This window comes from Pristis pectinata, chromosome 18 (assembly GCF_009764475.1).
Source record: "Pristis pectinata isolate sPriPec2 chromosome 18, sPriPec2.1.pri, whole genome shotgun sequence".
NCBI lineage: Eukaryota > Metazoa > Chordata > Chondrichthyes > Rhinopristiformes > Pristidae > Pristis > Pristis pectinata.
In genome coordinates, this window is record NC_067422.1 from 25366134 (window position 1) to 25383643 (window position 17510).

At 40.8% G+C, this 17510-nt stretch overlaps 1 protein-coding gene across 5 annotated transcripts in view; it reads right to left on the reverse strand.

Annotated features, from left to right (window-relative positions):
• Positions 1-17510, reverse strand: part of arhgap44a (Rho GTPase activating protein 44a) — a 239116-nt gene that overhangs the window by 146419 nt on the left and 75187 nt on the right. The window lies entirely within an intron of this gene.

Consider the following 17510-nt stretch of genomic DNA (forward strand, 5'->3'; position numbering starts at 1 on the left):
ATTGCACATCTAATGCCATAGATTTTGCTGTCAAAGTAATTCCAAGTCTAACAATAACCACCATTATTTATGCTGATTTGGTTCAGCAACTTCAGGTAAGGAGCAATATCCAAAAGCTGCTGTGTTATGGGCTCTTACTCGCTTTGCAAGCATAGCATCTTACTGTCTGTCCCACCTGCACTAAATGCTGTGAAGCAGCTGCATTCACAATGGTAAACAATGAGCCAAACACACCACATATTTTTAGGCTAGTAATTCTAAGGTAAGTACCCTTTCAAGTTGCCGTTTCCTAGGGTTCCAGACCCTTGTTTCCCTCAGTGTGCCATCATTAGCTTACACTTTCAGCAACTTAGTAGATAAGTATGTTTTGCATTGATGGGTGCAGAGGCAAGTCTAACTAATGACAGATGCCCACTTACAGCAAAATGTTGCCCAAAGTGCCAATCTATACTACTGCCACCATGTGAACTTTCGTAAGCTCTTAATATTCAAAACAGCTCACTGTTAATCACAAGCTCTGATCAATGTGGAAAATCCAAGTTTCAAACAATGGAGCACAGTCACAGAAAATATGGATTTACAGTTTAGGTAAAGAAGTATTCAACTTGAGTACCCTGCGGCAATCTCTTTCGATCTCACAGACTGCGTCAGCTGGGTCAAAGGGCTGTGCATTTTCACCGAATGTTCTAATTATATACTCTTAGGAAAGGACCAAAGAGGGCATTGGATTTGTCTTCCTCCCTGTAAGTGACTAATCAGATGGGGTTGTGCATGTTAAGTATGAGGCACAACACCTGTTCTTGCACTGATTTTAAAATAAAGTGTCTTGTTTTTTGTGTGCAACTTATATATAGCCAGGACTGAAGAAGGAAATGTAACTGGCATCTTGGAAGGCTGTGAATAGAAGTTAAATGTTGATAGGATCTAATATAGCACAAAAAATAAATAGACATGGTCTGAACCCTCTGATTCCTTCCACTATTCATGGGAATTGCTTTATAAAACATGTCCTTACAATTTTGCTACATAAAACACACAGAGGAAGTCTCCCTCCTTCTGCACGCATTATTTCACGCTTCATTGAAAGCAATGGCAGAAGGCTTGAAATTTCAATACTGGGGTTACTGGAAGGTGGAAAGTGCACAAGTTTGCCCCGGTGCCACAGTTTGTTCTGCTTCTCTCATAAGTAACATGCCGAGAAATTCAAAGACACTTGTTTGGGTGCATTCATCAGTTGGTTTGGGGTGGGTTGAAGACAGTTTTGTTCAGGGCCTGTCACTGTGAAAGTCAGTTGTGTACAAAGCCCAGAGGCCTCTTCTTCACACACTTCACCATTAGTAACCTGCAGAAATCAGCGGACTGAAAGAGAGAGGGAGGCTGCTATCAATCAATGGAGAGTGGATGGAGAGAGGATCAGTAAGAAAATCAGGGTAACAGTCAACTGCAGAGGATCTGGGGTGGGATAAATAAGAAAGAAAATCAGTTGGTAGTATTGTGGGGGTCAGTTATTGAGGGGAGACCAGTACTTGAGGTTAAGGGTTCAGCACTTGGAGTCACAAGAGACTCCAGACACTGGAATCAGCAGTAACAACCTGCGGAAGGAACTCAGCAGGTCAGGAAGCATCTGTGGGGGAAGGAATTGTCGACGCTTCATGACAAAACTCTGCGTCAGGTTTCAACCCAAATCGTCGACAATTCCATTCTCCCCACAGTTGCAACTTGACCTGTTGATTGTTTGTTGCTTCAGTATGTGGAGGTTGGCTTGTCACGGGGAAATCAGTAATTGGTGGGGGGTGGGGGGTGGGTGGGAGGGCTGTGTGGCTAGTGATCAATGATTAGGGGATTGATATCTACAGTCTGGATAGGGGTCAGGTGTCAGGTGTAGAGGTCAGCAGAGAGGTGAACTGGAAAAGAAGTGGTTAGGTCACGTTGGCAGGTATTGGCAGTGCCCAAAGCCTTTGGCATATCTGATATACTTGGCCACTTCTTCATTATCACTTGGCTTGACTGCCATTCATTACGGCAGGGATTAAAAGGAGACCAGGATTGATCATAAACTCAAGATAGTTGCTGATACTTCAACCTCATCTTTTGTACCTACATGTGGGCTCCACCAGCTGCTGGCAGTTTTAATATCTACCGCCATTCACAAATCGATATTGCAGGGCAGCAGAATTCTCACCTGATCCATAGGTTTGGGGATTGTTAGCTCTGGCCAAATCACACAGATTCTGACAATCTCATCAGGTCGGTACCAAAATTTCAGGCGCAGCCAGTCATAGAACAAGGGTTGGTCTCCCAATTTTGTGACAACGTTGGCGTAAGGGATTTGTTGGGCTGTGAACCTTTGGATTGTACTCGGTTAGAACCTTGCTCCTGCTGAGACACAAGGCACACTGTGGGCACCCAGTGTTCGACTAGCTGCTCTGAATCGATCCGATTTGTCATGCTAGTTATGCAACAAAACAGGATGGAGGGTGTCGTCAGGGTCTGGCAGAGCTTTGTCTGTAAAACAAAGGCAATTCCCACCAACACTGACACTGACAGATGCATCAGCAGCCAGTAAATTGATGAAGTGTTTTCTTCCATTTGGTTTATTCACCCATACTGGCAGCTCTTCTCAGGCCTTGTCTAGCCCAGTGAATAATGGAGGTACCAAGTCTTATTGGGTGATGACCAGTGAAAACCCCACTCAGAATGCATCCCAAGTCCATGCCACCCTTTGCATTTCCCCTGAGTGGTGTTCAACACAGAGGAATACAGATCTTGGTACTGTTTGACCAGATATCAGGAGACTTCATGAAATCTGGAGTCAGTGTTGAGAATTCCCAGGGCCATGATCCCCTGACTCTATGGCACTGTATTTGTGAGACAGGAGGTGTACAGAGGTGGTGATGAAGTTGTCTGGGATGTAGGCTGATAAATATATTTTTGTTGAGTATGATTAAATCAGGCTATTGCTTGATCAATCACTTCCAGCTGGACTTGTTCTAATTTCAGCAGGTCCCTGATGTTAGTGAAGAGAACTCTGCAGCATTGGCAGATCTAGTTGTGCTTTCAGTGTACCCAATATCTAGATCTGAGACCTGCATTTGATCTGGCCTTATTCTTATACAATTTGATACCTTCATAAAATTATGTAAATTATAAATACTGAAAACTACCTGAAACTGCATTTTTACACATGACATCAGCACAAAATTAACAAGAATATGTATTATAATTGATAAATTCATTCAAGAAACCAACATCTCAGAGGATCTATCTTGGGCCCAACACATTGATGCAATCACAAAGAAGGCACACCAGTGGCTCTACTTCATCAGGAGTTTGAGGAGATTTGGTATGTCAGAAAAGACTCTTGCAAATTTCTACAGATGTATGGTGGACAGTATTCTGACTGGTTGCATCACCACCTGGTATGGAGGCTCCAATGTGCAGGATCGAAAGAGGTTGCAGAGGGTTGTAGACTCAGCCAGCTCCATCATGGGCACAACCCTCCCTGCCATTGAGGACACCTTCAAGAGGTGGTGCCTCAAGAAAGCAGCATCCATCATTAAGGACCCTCACCACCCGAAACATGCCCTCTTCACATTCCTGTCATCAGGGAGGAGGTACAGGAGTCTGAAGACCCACACTCAACATTTCAGGAACAGCTTCTTCTCCTTCGCCATCAGATTTCTGAATGGTCCATGAACCCATGAACACTACTTCATTATTCCCCTTTTGCACTATTTATTTATTTTTGTAACTTATAGTAATTTTTATGTCTTGCACTGTACTGTTGCCGCAAAACAACACATTTCATGACATACAGTATGTCAGTGATAATAAACCTGATTCTGATTTTGATTCTGAACCTATGTAAAGTTTCCAGACATAGCTTAACATCATCTTCACTGTATCAAGAACTTTTCACGTTCAGTCTGGTTCCCTTAACAGAGTATTGCATGACTCTGGTGATAGATCTCCTTTACACACCCTTTGCTTCTGATGTAGTTCCTCTCCATTGCTACACACAAGAAGTGAGTCAGTTTCCTGCAATTGTATCCTTATTTTCTAATGTGGAAATTGTCGCTAGAACAAACCAAACTGCACTGGATCATGGTAATCTCAGGTTCCTGGATAAACAATCATTTAGTGCAAACTTTTTATAATTTGACTGCCAGAAGGTGGAATTGACTGGGAGGGGGAGAGAGTGGGCAGGCTGGGTGGTCGGGAAGGGTGTTGGTGGACGGAAAAGAGGAGACATACAAATGGTTTTACTCAAGTGTTACTTTGACAACTTCATCACCATCTCTGCACATGTCCTAAAATGATGGTCTGTGACTAACTCACACCATTAATAAATCAGCCAGCAACATAATAAATAAGAGATAATGAGGAAAGAATTATGAACTGGCACATCATTGGCTTATTTAAGCCATAATGCCATTGGCTTTGCAGAAAAAGCACTTTGCCCAAAACCTTCCTTGCAATGTTTAAAATATTGTTATATTTGTGTGTTAAATGTGTCACAAAATTAAAATGACTAACAGCATACACACCATTTCAATATCCTAAAGTGAAAATTTTGTAAATGTGGAGTTTCATTTGTAATAATTAGAAGCAAGAGTTGGCCTGCACTGTGCCCATATCCCTTGTTTCATCTAATATCCAGAAATGCGTCAATCCAGTGGCTGAGCCTCGACAGGCCTCCAGGTTCCTTTATGTTGTGTGTTGGAAGAAATTTTAAAAATGTCAAAATATTTTTATTTTGTTTATTCAAGCTTTATTCCTCTCAGCACTCAATGTTAAATTCAACAACTTCATATAACCATCTCGCTGTGCCAGAACCAAGCAGTTCTGATGCAAGGTCACCCGCCCATAACACCAAGTCATTTTTTACTCTCACTACAGATACCACCTGATCTGCTGGCTATGTCCAGAGTTCTCTTTTCTTTCAGGTTTCCAGCAATTTCTGTATTCTAGCGTGTCCTTTTGGTTTTTTGTGTCTGTTCAGTCATCATTTGTCTATTAACTGGATGGAACTGAAAGGCATTGCATCACTTGGTCAGCCTTGGTCTCCACTCATCACTTTATTCTTTCTGCCCCTACCCATTTCTCCCTTTTCCAGTTGTGACAAAGGGTCACTAACCTGAAACACTAACTCTGCTTCTCTCTCTACAGATGCTGCCTGAGCTGCCGAGTATTTCCAGTGCTATGCTTTTATTTCAGACTTTAAACATCTGCATTGTCTTGATTTTCAGTAGCTTTATTTGATTTAATTTATATTGGTATCCTGGATTTCTCAACAGGGAAAATATTGTTATGGAGCATGTGGTTGATTTCTAATTTGCAACATAAAAATTTGACAGTTCTTTCTTGTCAGGCACTTGTGTAGTGCAACTGTTACTTGCCACTTTTCAGCCAAAATCTTACGCAGGTAGTAGTGGGAGGGGAGCAGAAGGTAACCAAATGCATTTTCCACAATCCATCAATTTCATTAGGAAGTGTAAATAAAAATATCATTTGGAATTCAGCCAATTATTATTTGTGGGATATTATGTGGTAATTACTCTTCTTCACTCTAAGTAATCTCCCCATTTCAGCATAGTGCAGGGCACATGAAATGCTTTGCAGTGTTCCAAGATATGTGGTAAGGTGCCATGTATATACAGGTCTTTTGTTCTCATTTGTTCGTTTATGTTGCCAAGTTTAAGCTGATTCTGGTGCAGCCCCCTGTACACTTTAGCAAAGTCATCTGTGTTCCTGCTGTTACCATGTGATTTTTTAATTTCTGCATTTCAATAAAGCTTTTGTTTTTAATCGGTCATCAATTACAGCAATTGACCTGCATTCCTGTGATAGGAATTAATCACCAATGACCATTTTGCCGATCATCATGGAGAAAATGCCTGTTAACTAAATTGAAATGCTAGTTTGTTGCTGTTTAATTTAAATAGTACATATCTAGTTCATGATATAGTACAATCTAGTTCATGATATGGTTCAGCTTAATATATTTCTTTGTGCCTTCAGTTCTTTCAGTGGATGTTTGAACTATTAATCATCAAGGCATAATCATTATATCATCGGTGCTCAATATTAATGTTAGATATGCTGGGTCTTGAACCACATCAACAGTAGGAATATTGCCTGTAACCAGATCCCATATTAGTAAGAGAGATGAGGCATGAATCGAAGACATCAGTCCTGAAGGTGAGCTAAAGTTATAAAGATAAACACCGTTGATGGCTGAAGTTCACAGCAGGAGCCTGTGTGTCATGATCCCAGTTTAAATATGACGAAGCCAACTATAAATGTGTGGATCAACTGCAAAGCACAGCAAGGGTACAAGAGCAGAAAGACCTGAGTATATATTTGCATAAATCTTTGTAAGTAGTAGAACTGAAAGTGGTTTGACAATCTACATAGGATCCAGGGTGCTTTATGTTTTATGAACTTTCATAAAACATTGGCTTGGCCACAGTGGGAGAACTTTATCCAGTTCTGGTCACCATTGTTTAGAAAGGATTTGAAGGCCTTTGGAAGAATGTGGAAATGATTTACTAAAATGTTTCCAGGAGTGAAGCATTTAGATTAAAGGGAACGGCCAGAGATACTGGGATGGTTCTCAGTGCAGGACAAGTAGTTAAGAGATGTGATGCAAGTTATCAAAATAATGAGAGATTATTCAGTGTAGATAAGGAGAAACTCTTCACAATGGTGGCAGGGTCAAGAACCAGGGATGTGAGATCCAAGCTAACTGACAAGAGAACCCAAGGTGACATAACACAAAGCTTTCTCAGGCAATGAGTGGCTAGCAACAAGTGATTAACGTCTGGGATGTGTTCCCTGGTAGTGTGATGGAGGCAGATTCAAACATGCTTTAAAAAGGGAATTAGATTAGCAAAAAAGTTGAAGGGCTGTGGCAATGGATGGGAGAGAGAACAAGCAGTATTGCTCTTGTCGAGAAACAGCACATACTCAGTGGATTGAAAGACCTCCTTCTCTGTTAGTTAGCATTGGGGCCTGTGGTTAGTGAGGGAGGGTAGAGTGGCAATGGGAGGGAAGCTGGAAGGATTGGAGTCTGGGGTTAAGTGGGTTGGGGGGAACCTCAATCTACAATTTTTAATTGTACTTAAAACCATGAGTGGACAATGCACATATACCATCCATGACTAAGGTGGGTTGGACAGGTCACTGAGGAATGTACATGTCCAATGGAGAGGGACTTGGAAGGGAAGGGTGCTGGTCCTCAGGAAGGATCAGGGCCTGGAGTCTCCCAGTTGGTTGATGGTAGAATGGGTGCTCGTGGCACCCTTCGGAGGATTGGAAAGTTGAGAACATCAGGGGATCTATGGGTTGTGGATGTTTGGTGCATATTTTGGAGAGGGGGGCGATACCAAAAGGGTGAAATATAAGTAAGAAACTCACCATACAGTGGTCCCAATCCCGTGTTGAGATACTAAGAAATGGTTGTCCCTCGAGTGGCCAATGAAGGTCATTCCTGGGACAACTCAGACTAAGTTCCTGCACACTGCAGGGAGAGTGACACCATCCCATCTGTGCTGGCAAGGAGGTCGTGTCTGATGCCCAAGAGTGACTGACACCAGGATGTGCCCAGTGGAATTTCTTGGGTGATGCAAATGGTAGTTATCATGTTCCAATCCAGAATAAGTATCAGATAATGCTGTAAAACAACTGCAATATGTGGTTGAATTCCTGGGCTTTATGATTATGTGAACTATTTATATTGCAAAGGTCAACTTTTTGAGTGGTTAAAGGGTTGATGGGTTATTTTGGCATATGTATTTGGTTAGTCAGAGATGCCTTCAATGAAAGTCACTATCTGGAGAAATGCAAGGCTGGCTGTTTATCCGTCTCACACTATTACACACAATCTTTTTTTTTACTGAGTTGCATTAGTACCAGGGCAGGATAAGAGACAGGGCGGTTTTCTTCATCTGTTTAACTAAAAAAACATTTTCCCTCTGGTTCATGCTACTGGACTCTACATAGTTTAATTATAACTGCTTCACAGGCCACACAGTACAAAGGCCAATTGTTTGAAGGCGTTACAAGGTGCGTATGACACATGAGAAAAAGACTTTGAAGTGTAATCCATCATAAGCATTTACTCAATCATTGGCTCATCTAAATATTTGGACATAAACCTTCACAGTTAAGCTGAAAAATAACAAAAAAAAATTGCATGTCTGTGCTGTGTTGCACAAAACATTCATTAGTATCTGGCAAAAGAAAATCTGACACCAATCTGTGACTCAGTTTGTTTTCCTGTGAAGCTCCCCAGTTTTGCCTGAAAAATACCCTGGCATGGCTCAGTGTCATTGTTCTACAGGGAACATTTATTTCCTAATGTGATTGCTGTTGGTGGTTTTGATCCAGAATTTAAAATAATAATCAGTGATCGCCAGCAATTCAACACCATAACAAGTGAGAGCTACTCGCAGCTAGTTTCCTAGAAGGTGAAACTTAAGAGATATTTAGTGCAGGAGATAATGTACAAGAAGAATGGAAACTTAGATCTACAAAGCTTCAAACCTAAATTGTAATTTGAGATGCACAGCAGGTCAGTAAATGCACATAAGAAAATCTCATCCAAGATGTTAAACATTTCTGAGGTTGGCTGACCTGTTGGCCATTTTAGGTAAAAAATTCATATTTCTTTTCCTCTTTTCTGAAGCTATGACTGTTGATAAATGCACCATTGTTTGCTGGTTTTTGGACTCTGTCATATAATGATTTCGATAGGTGTGCCTAGAAATATGGTTTCACAATTATTGATGCACTAAATTGTGGCTACGATTTTGTCCATTTGGGCCTCTAGAAAAAAATCTTACTAGGGTAAAAAGACATTTGAAACAACATTAGTGTGGATTATACCCAGAAATATACGCTAAGATGGGACCTGCACATTTCCCAATGGGAGCACATCACATTCATCACAGCTTCTGGCATTTTGCTGTGCAGCAATGAACAGCAGGGCATCCCTTAAAGGCACAGTCACCATGGCAGCCAATCAGACACAATGCATGCAGTGGCTGCAGGGGAAAGGGCAAGAAACCCTGGATGTGCTCAGCATGTTACTGGGGTCCCGATACAGGATTTACACCATTGGGTCCATCATTAGGGAAACCTGGTTGGGGTAGCACTGACCAGGAATGAGAATGCATAAAGTAGGCAGCCAGGCCAAATAAACTTTCATGACCTTACCAGGTAGGTCAAGGCAAACTTTGAACTGACAAGAAGAACACTCCTTTATGCAGGCGCACGTGCACACACACACCTCCATCCGCAACCTCCCCAGACCACTCTCCATCCCAACCCAGCACTCTTATTCTAATCCTTCCATTCCCCACACAGAGGTCAAGATTCCAAAAGGACAAAAATTAAAAGGTTGTTCAATGTTCTTCATCCATTCAGGTAGAGTATTGAGGGGAGATCACCTGTATGAGAGGCAGCCCTTACGATTGCAGGGTCTGATCTCTTGTCTAACTATCTTGCGCCCCCCCCCACCTCCCCACCCCCCCCAGTATGTAGTAAGGCCGCTGAGCCACAAACCATCTCAACGGCAGATGCAATGTGCCATTTAGTATGACTATACCTGATCTTTTCCACTTCTGATATCAGTAAAACATCAAGCTTAATAACACGCATCACTTGTGGGAGGGCCAAATCTAATATTGGAATGGGTGCAATCTCACCAGAAATGATAGCTTGCACAATGTACATTGGATTAAATAATTTTTTTTACATGATTTGAACCAAAATAAACTGGTCGCAATCAGTGCATTTTTTAGGCTTTGATGCACACAAGTTCAGGGACTTAACTTCCAATTCAAATCAAGAAATATTGGTCTTGGACTACTTGGATCTTATTCTGTATCAGTTACTGCAAAATTCAAAATGCCAAGTATAGTTATATTTTTATCTTAATCCAATTAATCAGAACTTCTGATCAAAAAAAATTATCCAAATGAGTTTCAATTAAAGATAGCAAATATATTACCCTCGGATGTTTATAAGTAGTGTCCAACCTCCCACTTAAATTCAGTGTTAGATTAGTGAAACTTAGTTTTGGTGAAGGGTCTTCAACCTGAAATGTTAACTCTGTTTCTCTTTCCACAGATGCTGTCTGACCTGTTAAGTGTTTCCAGTATTTTCAGTATTTCAGGTTTCTAGCATCTGCAGTTTTTTGATATTCAGTGAACCCTGCTGATGGAGTGTGAACTGGAAACAGCTGCTATCGTTGTTTTTGGAAACTTTCAATTGAGCTCCTGTTGACAGTGTACTGAGTGATCAGGTCAATCCCTGCAGAAGTTACTGATGATTATGTCACGACACAACAGCTAGCACTGGATATTCATGTATCGAGCCATATTACTCTAGTCTACTAAGCATAAATAACAGCAAATGCAAGGTGTCAAAATACACATTGCAGCTCATACTAAAAAGAAAAGTAGATAAATGTGATGGATGTTCTATATTTATCCCTATTTGTTAGTTTGACTCAAACAAGAGTTTCAGTAGCCCAGAAATTCTTGGATATTGATAACTTTGGGATCATCCTTGAAGATTTCATGCATTGCTTCACTACTTGACGACTCAACATTGGCTCAGGCAAAGATCAGTCCTTTAACTAATGCCAGGTCAGTGTTCCAGGCCCATACCACTTCCAAAATACTTGTACCAGAGCACTGCAACAACCACTTCAATTGTGCAAAGAAATAAACTGCTGGAAGAACTCAGAAGGTCAATAATTTTTATGTCTTGCACTGTACTGCTGCCGCAAAACAACACATTTCACGACATATGTCAGTGATAATATACCTGATTCTGATACCCATAGAGCACTCTGCCTCAATTTTCTGACACGAAATATTTGCATGTGGAATTGAAAATAAACAATTAGTTTTTGGATAAATAAACAATTACATAGCTGATAAAAGCATTGTGCTCCACAATAAAGTTTCCAACCCCTCTATTTCTCATTGAATGTGAACAGTACAGAGTTTGAATGGTCCACAAGTTAACCACCCCAAAATTAGACCATGCCAAACCTTTTCCATCACATAACTGCACTGCATTAGTCCACATTTTGACAATAACTAATGCTGAGGAAAGTGATGTCAATTCTTTGAATGTCCATACCTACAATCACGTTTCCAGAAAATACTAATAACATCTTGAATGATTTTTGTAAAAAAAAATTTGTCTATGACTTTCCTTCAGGCTACTTTGTACATTATTGCCAGTAATGCAGCAGGGTATCTGGACATGTACTGTGGTGTCTAGCAATACGAAGAACACTTTCACATTGTCCTGTGCTGTGTGCAACCACTCATGCAGAAATAAATCCTTACACCGCCTGAGAGGTTGGTTTCATTGTTAGCTAAAGGAGACTTCCTAGTTTAATGCTTGGAACCCACAGAGTCACACACAGATTGCTTCATGAAAGAAGTCTGGCTCCATGCATGAGCAACCCAGCCAGTCACAATCCTCCACCCTTTCCCTATTGCCTTGCAATTCTTTTTTCTTTCAAGTACTTATCCACTTCCCTTCTGAACATTACAACTGGATTTCCCTCCCCTTATAGGGTATTTCAGATGGTAACATTCACTACATAATAAAAGTTTAGTCCCATGACACTTTTGGTTCTTTTGTCATTCACCTTCATTCAATGTCTTTCATTCCTTGACCCTTGACCAATGGGAATAGTTTCTCTCTTCAACTACTGTGCGTTCCCTTTAACTCCACTACTAGCCCTGCCCTCTCCTCTGGGGCCCTCAACAATCCCCCATCACAGCTCCTTCGTATCTGCCTCCCCAATAAATTCTTTCCTTTGCCCCAGTTTACCCATTGGCTAACCAGAACCAACAACGTCCAAATTACTGATCTACAATCTAATTCAACCATTGCCATCCCCAATCCAACTACCAATCACACCACAATCCTCCACAATCCCTGGCGGCTGACCTTTGCCTCAATATCTCCTATCCCCAAACATTGATCAGTATCAACCTTTATCCTTCCAGTCCTTGATCCTACCCTAATCCTTGAACCTATTGCTTTCACAACCCCTGGACCTAGAACTCTCTGACTTCCTTTGCACCCTCCACTATAGTGGTGTGGATGTAGAGGAGCCTTTCTCGTGCAAAGCCAGTTCAGTGGCATATAACACCTTTGCACCATTAAACCTCCTAGCAGCAGACCAAACCCAATGATGAACTTACCTTTTATGAGCTGCAAACAATTTCCAGGCAGAAAGCCTATTTTAGAGTTTCAAAACTATACTCTCGAGGCAAACTATGGCAACTAAATTAGCAACAATCTGAAAGCCAGAACCTTGATTTGAGTGAGATTTTACTCCAGCATTTCGTATCAATCACTCAGAGAAATTAATAGTATTCTTCTTTCAGGCTTTGCTAGTTTGCAGGTTGTCAATTTCTAGATCATTAAATTATTGGACTGATATTCCATGACTTCACTCTGAATACCTCTCTAGTTACTAAGTAATATTAACCTAACACTTCTCACAATTATGTTGTCAAGATGAAAGATGTTTTATATTCCTGTTCCAAGAACACAAATTCAAGGAACTGATTCTAATATTTAACCTATGTGCAAGGTTCTTTCTTCTATGTTGCACATTATTACCTCAAGTAGCAGAAGCAGTTTTATCACATGTATAAAGAAATCAAAAAGATGAGACTATAAAACAAATCAAACACAAGGAAGCCGAAAAGAAAGTCCAAACTATTGCAGAGAGCTGACCATATATTTACATTTTGTTAAAATCGACGACATCAGGCTATTCATATTTCATAATTTGTGGTGTAGACTTGACATCATGGTGTAGACTTGACCTTAGGCAGTGATTAAGAAAGAACCAATCAACTGTCATGGAAAGAATGAATAAATGGATTTGTCTACATTGTTCGGTTATTGGGTTCTGCATAAAACTAAGCTACCTCGACTATAGTATGCACAATTCAAAACACATCTTTGAACACAAAGTACCTTTTCAGTCACCCACTGGAAACTGTGACTTGCCCAAAGAACATAACATAATGTGTGCTCCACCCCCCTGCTTTGTGCAACTCTTCAATTAGTTAAAAGTTATTTCACAGCTGAACAACCACAAGCCAGAAGTGTCTCAGACCAGAAGTGTAAAGGAAACATTGGAGTTATAAATCAAGTTGTATTTTTCTTCTTTCTTATCAGCTGCCTGTAACCCAGTATTAATGTTTTACAGACATATTTGCTCACACAAATTTACTAAATCTCAATATTTCAGACCTTTTTAAATAAAGGATTTGTTCTGACCTCTTGTCACAACATAAATTAAAAATACTATTTATGTTGCTCTTAAAAGAAAATGAATTCATCTGTTTAATTCACCCAGAAAGTAAGACAACATGTAAAATTACATATTCCATGTTTTGCCTTTACAGATTCCGTTCTAAACCATTCTGCTTGGCAAACGTTGTGGAAATAATACCCCTGACGTGACACTAAGACATTGTGAGTTTGACTTGGAGCTCTTGTGTTAACAGAAGTGATGAGGTAACACTCTACAAATGCTGAGCAGAGAGGTTGTTGCCGTGGACATTGCAATACTCCATGGGCTTACCAGTGGTCGGCTACAGAGCCCATCTAACAACCATTAACAATGCAAATCAGTATGCTATAGCATACACGGGGCCCTGGCTGGCATCACAGGGCAGTACTGGACCAAATGTGGGCACAGCACAAACTTGCTTTTCATTTCATGAGGAACCTACAGGTTTGCCATTTGTGAGGCCAGTAAGCAAATAGTCAACCAGGCACCATGAAACCAATCCCGATCTCTGCCATTCAGGATCCCCACTTGCATTATCAGACCATTCTCATTCAGCTAAGCTCTTTCAATCTACTTTCCTACCTCACCATCCAATGCTGCTTTATATCTCAATTCCCAAATAACGATGTCCAGGCTTGTAAATGCACTTAGTGTTGTCACCACGACTGAGAGTTTGGCTGGTGTGTGTTCCACCAGGAGGCTGATCAATAATACTAATCTACCCTTGTTTTAATGTAACCAGTAAAGTCAGTTTTTCCAATGTTATGAAGTTCATGATGTAAGGAAGCATTTGCAGTGACTTTTGTCAATCCGTTATGACTACCATTAAGGTGAGAAGTAAGAGATTTAGAGAGGATCGAAGGGATAAGGTTTTTTTTAAAGAGAATGATTGATATCTGTAACACGCTGCTGGAAGAGGTGGTGGAATCAGATACAATTACTATGTTTAAGCATTTAGACAGACACTTAAAGAGGTGAGGGGGGTTTGGAAGGATATGTTCCTTCTGCAGGCAAATGGGATTAGTGCAAACGGACAAAAAAGGTCAGCATGGACGTGGTGGGCAGAAAGGCCCATTTCTGTGCTGAACAACTCTGTGAAATGAATGATATGGCACAGTGAATGCATGGACATTTTGTGCTTCACTGAAAGCTCCATCAGGAGTTCAGACTCATGTGATGCTGCTTGTCTGTGGGAAATATCAGTTGCCTGGCAGAACTGCAGAAACAGATCTGGACTGAAGGGAAATGCAATTGATCACAGTCACATCTGTCTGATTATATTTCCTTCTGCTAACATTTTAATTCATTTGTCACAGTCACTATGAATTCTGCTTGCCCAAATATTGATGCAAATGTAGCATTTCGCAAGGTTCTGGTTGCAATTCAAACCTGCTCTCAACTCCCCAGTACCAAACATTATTTCTCTACTGAGAGATTAGACATTCATCTAGGCATCAGAAAATGCTAACCAGCTTCTAGCAGGAACCTAGGTTCCAAGCTGCCATCACACCTCCTGCCCCCTCAAATCTTTCCAATATTCCCTTCCCTTTCTAAGTGTCTCATTTCACCCAATGTCCTCCATCTGAAGTTAGGAATACATAGAAGGAGGGCTTTGATCACCAAGCCACTGCCTAGTATTGTTTGGCAGCATGATTTGTGATACAAAATGGGCTACATATATTAATTATAGTAGTTTCTTTTTAATTAACTTTAGTAAATTTGTTTCTGTTGTTCTGTTTTCCTTCCTCCCTGTGCATCTTGAAACAAAGGGAGGTTGGAATCATATAGGCAGCACAGTTGGAGGACATTTAACCCAAGGCGCCTGCTTCAGTTAAAAACAGCTATCCAGCCTTATCTCACTTTTCAGTGTTGTAGGTTTCTTCACCTCACATCCAAATGCAGAGGGGGTTTCTGCTTCTACCTGCCTCTGTGCTTTTAGGCTCCAGAGCCCCATGTAGCAGCGCTCCATATAATTAAAAATGCTATCCATGTGCACACAGAAATTCTCTGGCAATAGAATGTCCCTTTAAAAAATTCTTACAACAATCTGCTTTTAGTTGGATGTTTTAGCATGGATATCAGTATCACTTATAACTGTAGACTTTGCTCTGAGCTCCAATTGCAAACCCAAAGTTCAGGGGTAAAAAGGTCAGTACACGAAATGGAAAATTATGCAGGAGAGAATTAATCTCTGCTTCCCCCCAAAAAAGTAAAGGAAATAATTCTTCTGGTGGGAGATTTGTTAGCTGGTATATAGCAGCTGTGGGTCAAGGCAGATTTGTATGAAGTAATACAGTTCGTCAAATAATATTACAACATCTCTAGTATAACACACACTCAGCAAAATGACCACATACATACAAATGCTGAGGCAGTTCTCAGGGGATTCCCAATGTTTATTGATGTCCTGCATTATTGGGCCAAATCTTCTGTTGCCCCAAAATCATTGGGCACTTGCCCCTGTGCCATGCTGATGGTTCCAGCATAGCTGCTGGACAGCCTTCCACTGGGAGATTCGTTCAGCTATCACACTGCAACTGTGAGCAAAGGCAGGTTTTTTTGAAGTCCTATAACATCTCAAATAATACTACAGTGCCTCTCATAACAATGCATGCTCAGCAGAATGACCACATCCACACAGATGTTGCACAGGAGCAGCTGGAGCTGAGGGAAATGATGCAAGGTGCCATCTCTGACCAAGGCCAATGCAGTGCTGGAAACTGAGACTACTGCCAGGATAGTGGGTTGCTGCAGGGTAGTCCGATTTCCTCCAAAGAGGTGCTGCCAGGTTAATTGGCTACTGTAAATTGCCCCTTAGTAATTAAACCATAATATTGCCAAGTATCAAATGAATCAAAAAGGAGTTAATGAGCTTTTAAGAAAGAATAAGTTGTGGGTTACAGGGAAATAAGGAGAGGGGGAATGGGAATGTTGGGATCTGGCATGGACCTGATGGGCTAAATGGCCTCAAGTATTGTAATGAGTAAGTACACATGTAAGTCTTGCCATCAGTGCTGGGGGGAGGGGGGAGATCTGTCCCAATATGATTACGTACTGTGCATACAAAAGTAACGCTACATTTTGGTTGTGAAGCAGTGTCTCATCAAGAACATAATAGATTATGCATTGAAAAGGGGGTCATGGAGGAAAAATGCTTACATATCCTAACCACACAGGTCAAAGCTAGTGCTGCTTACTGATGTGAGACAAGATGTATGTCGTGATTATCCTAATAGGATTAGACAGTATCCATAGCTGAAATAAAATAATACGCCATGGGATAGATCATCACACACCACAGTAAGCATTATGATCCACTTGAGACTTTTTTGCCACTATCTTTCCATATATAAATATTAAGAACACAGACAGCTGCTGCACCTGATTGAGAATGACTACCTTTATAGTTGAAATATTTAGATTCCCTGCAAAGTGATTCAAAGGATTGTGAGAGGGAAGTAACGACGGGTAGAGGAGGTGAGAGTTCAGTGGGAGGGAGAAGAAGGAAGGCTGGATTGAGAGTTTGGAGGATTTGAAGGAAATACCATCACCAAAGAATAAAGCCTGGCCACAGAGGCGTACATTTAAAATGGGTAATTAATGTTTAGAGGGAATGCGACGGAGGGCTGCTGAGTCTGAGAGCAGTCAGGTCATGATATCAGCATTAAGTAATGGAGTTACAACAGCTGGAACACAAATTACACTTAAAGGTGCCTTAACAGGGAAAGAGGCAATTTATTTTTCTTTAACTTCACTTTAAAATATATGTCTAAAAACTCATGTACTTGAAAATGGGCAAATAACAGGGAAATATTTCAAAAAATTATTGCTTTGAAATTCACCCCAAGACAACAGACAAACACGCTATAGTGGAATAAGTGCATTTCACTCTCCTTCCAAAGTTCAATCTATTGAAGTCAGGAGTACAAGCTCTGATGTTACCGTAAACTGCATTAGGGCTACGGACCCTTGATGAATTTCAGAGCCTAGAAATTTATGGATGCATCTATTTTGAGTTCACTGAAACTTGGCTGCATTTACCATTATTTCTACACTGTGTTGACATCAAGGGTTGGAATGTGGAAAGGATAACATGGTTTACCTTGGGGAATTTTATTTTGTGGGGTCCTTATAAAAATTCAGCTCTCTATAAGGAAGGCCT